Here is a 4,567-nt window from a genome sequence, read left to right on the forward strand (position 1 = left end):
GCTACCCCATTGGCATTATCTGCCAGGGAGGAGAACACTCGGACGGATTGCTGTGGGTGCCCCCTGCTGGAGGCTTTCCTGGCCCGCTACCCCATTGGCATGATCTGCCATCTACTCTCTTTCTCTTGAATTTCTCGTGCTCTTGTACATTTCTCCTTTACATGGATTGTCTCCCTCATTAGAAGGTAAGGTCCTTGAGGACAAGAACTGTTTTATTATTTTTTTCTTTGTATCCCCAGTGCTTAGCACAGGGCCTGTCGTGGAGACTTACTAAGGATTTTCCATCTAGACCTTTGTTCGCTTGATCCTCACAATGACTCTGTGAGGTGGTTAGTATTGTCATCATTATTGTTATTCCTGTTTTACAGATGAAGGAAGTGAGGCACAATAAAATGAAGCTCCTTGGTCAGGGGTGCACAGCCAGACCTTCTGATCTCCGATGCAGTGCTAAACCTTTTTTTAAAGAAAAAGGGTAAGAGAAAGGAGAGGAGGAGAGGGTGGAAACGGCCTCTGGAGGGCCCACAAGTTCCATGTACAGAGGCAGCTACAATGGATGGAAAAGAGCAGTTGAGACACGGGGAAGTTCCTAGAAGACGAACTTAGAAAGGAACCAGTGGTGAAGGAAGGGCCCCCAAGGTAGAAGGAATGCTTCTACCCACAGATGCCCACGTTCGGTGTAAAGAAAAGGAGCTCAACATCCCAAGGCAGGGAGGCAAACCTAAACTTCATGACTGGCTGGTGGACCAGCCTCAGTCAGAAGAACGAGCCCGGTGAAGGGAGCTGCAGGGCAGGACTGCCCAGTGAGAAGGGACATGTCTGCAAGGAGGGATCAAGGGAAGGTCAACGGAAGGAGAAGTTGGATAACAGCATCCCCCCCTCTGGTTGTTGTGAGGCTCACACAGTGCTTGGAACATAGTAGGCATTTAAGCAATGCTTTTGTCCTTCCTTCCATTAGAACATAAACTTCTTGTGAGCAGGGACTGTTCTTCCTTTTTTTTAAAAAACTGTAACATCAATTCTTAAGGAAGTGCCTGCTATATAGTATGCACTTACTGAATACTTTTGATTGATTGGTGAATGAATTCAAGTCAGCTCACTCAAGTGCATTAAATCCTTTGGAACTGAAAGAACCAGCAGGATTGACAACTGAGCCCCTATCAAAGGGCATCTGGAAATTCATGGAACCTGGAAGAGGGAACCAAGATTGGAAAAGGGCAGATGTCATGGTTAAAAAAAAAAGGAACAGAAGCTAGGTCAGCAAGCTTGCCATGAACTCTTGGGGAAATGCCTGAACATATTAAAGAAGGGTTTAGTGAACTTCCAGAGCTAAGCAGCGCCCACCAAGGCAGTCTGTGAGAAGAGGTCGTGCGTGCCAGACGAGCCTTTCTTCCTTGTTTTCACAGGGTTACTAACCTGCTAAGGAAGGAGGATGCTGTGGGTGTACTTCGCCAGTCTCTCAGCAAAGCAGCTCATGACAAACCTCCTATTTGTGGAGGTGATGGAGACGTGAACCAGATGATCTGTGCATTGATGAATAGCCATTCACTGAGCACTCTCTGCCGGGCACTCCAGCAAGTGCCGGGGATACAAATGGTGATGTAATCAAGGGGATTCAGGACTAAGGGAATGGGCAGACTCAGGGCACTGTAGGCGGCTCGAGGTGATTCAGGAGGAAGTCTTCAGGGCAAGGCTGCCCTGGCATGGCTATGAGCCTGTGCTGGATAAAGATGCTGCCTCATTAAAGGTGTGGATGACAAAAACATAAAGTGGGGGGGGGGGGCTTACAGAAGCAGATTAAATGATGCAGGGAGTATTTAACAAAACAAATAAAAATACAATGGAGCATAGATAATGTTAACATGTGGTTTTCTAAGTCATTGTGCAGTCCCCAGGGATCCTTATGTTTTCTATTTGAGTTTGACATCACTGGGCATTAAGCTGAAGCAAGATGAAGTCTGACCCTTGGGTTCAAAAAATCAGTTTCACAAGTACAGGCTGGTGAAGACATACTTAGACAGTTGTCTGAAAAAGATGTGGGAATTTTTTGTTGTTTAGTCAGTCCATACTCCTCATGACCCAGTTTGGGGTTTTCTTGGCAGAGATACTGGAGTGGTCTGCCATTTTCTTCTCCAGTTCATTTTACAGATGAGGAAACAGGCAAACAGGGTGAAGTGACTTGCTCAGTCACACAGGGCCACACAGCTAATAAGAGTCTTAGGTCAGACTTGAACTCAGGAAGATGACTCCAGGCTTGGCACTCTATGCACTTTGCATCTGGCTATCCCAGAAAAACCTAAGTTCATATCCTTCTCTCAAAAAATTTAGTGGCTGTATGATCCTGGACAAGTCATTGAATCCCTTGGAGGGGAACCTCAAATTCCTTCTTTTTAATGTGGGATGATAATACTTTTAGTATATTATGTATTCACAAAGATCAAATTAGATAATTTATATGAAACACTTCAGGAACTTCAAAGCATTGGAGGTGTTGGCTCTGAGGACATCAGGATTTTCTTGCCTTATTGCTACAGAAATGTTCCAAAGCGACAACTCCCAGGAAAGTGAGATGCTGATGAGAGAAACACACCTGCCTCTGAGCTGTAATGATCTTTCCAGGATGATCCCTGTCCTTGGCTAAGTCTATGCCAGACGCCCACCCTGAGAACTGCCTATGGCGGAATCAGCTTCAGACTGAAGAATTCAGTGGCTTTCTTCCTGGTTCATTTTTGCCCCAGAGCCTGGGCAATGGGATCGCCTCCCACCCTGGTCCTCATCTTGATTTCTTGTCCCACATAGGAAACAAAAGTTAGTGGGTGCTCTTCTTAAACTTTTCCATTCATAGCCCTTTTCTTTTTTTTTTTTAAACTTTAATTTATTAATCTGTTTGTTTCCTTTTAGTTTACTGGATTCAATTCCACAATTCCTTGAATTTCACATTTTGTCCCCCTCCCTCCCCTCCCCCCCATGGCGGCTTATTATCAAGTATAGGATCTGTGAATACTTTGACATTATACAATGGTCAGGTTATAAGGATGGATTGTACCAGCTGGAATGAAAAATGGTAAAGAGGACATAAAATCAAATAAGAGAACGAAAAAGATCAGGTATTTTGCTTCCAGCTGGATATAAACTTAGTTCTTTCTAGTTCTTTCTCTGGATGTACGTTTTTCTCTCCATCATGCACATAGGAAACAAAAGTTAGTGGGTGCTCTTCTTAAACTTTTCCACTCATAGCCCTTTTCACAGCAGCATGGGCTTGGTGTGACCTGAGGGCAGGCATAGTGCAAATTTGTGTTCAGAACCAAGGCTGAAGTGAAGTTGCATGATGCACCATGGGTGAGCTCTGCCAGCTCTGCCTAGGATTCATTATACATTTGATTTTTTAATTCATTTTTGGTCATGGCACGTTCAGGAACCTTTTACACCAGATTTTTGTATGGTGTTGTGACCCACAGTTTAGGAAGTGCTGCAGACAAATGAAGAACCAAATATTGCCCCAATTCTTTTATGTTTTACCAAGGATTTCACAAACTTTATTCAGAAGAAGGCTGTCACCATGCTAGGGTGAGAAAGCAGTTCCGGCAGAGGTGAGAAGAGGACAGGGAAAGACCTACTTCTGTCACTTTCCATTCAGCCCTTGAAGGGGTTTGATGGAGGTCAAAGCCTTACGGACTGGGGCTGTCAATCTTCTTGGAGCTCTAATGGTGTGAGAGCCCGTGCAATCTATGATTCAGGGGAATGGGAGAAAAGGAATGGATGATGGTGTCACTTTGGGGGTGAGGTAGGGTTGGTCACTTGTATTCACCCTGTAGAATATAGGCTCTTCAAAGACAAAGACTAGTTTACTTCTTGTCTTTTTATTTCCACCACCTGCCCTAGGCTCTCGTGAGTAGTAGCATTTCATAGATGTTTGATACCCCAAGATTATCACTGCTCAGCGATGACCCCCCCCCCCAGTAAAATTGGACCCAGATCAATGGCCCTGGTATGAGGAGTTGGCGCCCAGCTGTTCTGATAGCTGGCTGGAAGTGACTGGCCCACCTGGCGCTTTACAGTGTCGGACTGAAACCAAGGAGACGTCTTATTTCCTTTTTAGTTTGGGTTAAGCATCCGGGTGAAATGTCCCTACCACAGCACATACAATTTTAAATGGTTATTTATATTTAAAAAAATAAGCTTCTTAAAAACAATTCTTTGGTGTTGGAATTCAGGGCAGGACAGTGGGAGAAAGTTGTTTTCCAATTTATTGTCCCATCACCCTTCAATGGAAATGACCCCCTCACACAAGGTGTATTTAATTCCTCCATAAGCTTGTGGGTGTGACTATAGAACAAAGAGAATAAAATCCATCTTTTGGGGTCAATTAGAAAAAGATCATGAGCTCTTGGGCACTGTATGTGACATGTATTACATATGAAGCACTGAGCCTCATCATAGGTATATTCTCTCCCTCCCTCCTTCCTCCCTCTCTTCTTCTTCTTCTTCTTCTTCTTCTTCTTCTTCTTCTTCTTCTTCTTCTTCTTCTTCTTCTTCTTCTTCTTCTTCTTCTTCTTCTTCTTCTTCTTCT

This window comes from Petaurus breviceps, unplaced genomic scaffold, assembly GCF_028583685.1.
Source record: "Petaurus breviceps papuanus isolate PSGF00001 unplaced genomic scaffold, PetGlider_PUasm1.0 490, whole genome shotgun sequence".
Classification (NCBI taxonomy): Eukaryota; Metazoa; Chordata; class Mammalia; order Diprotodontia; family Petauridae; genus Petaurus; species Petaurus breviceps.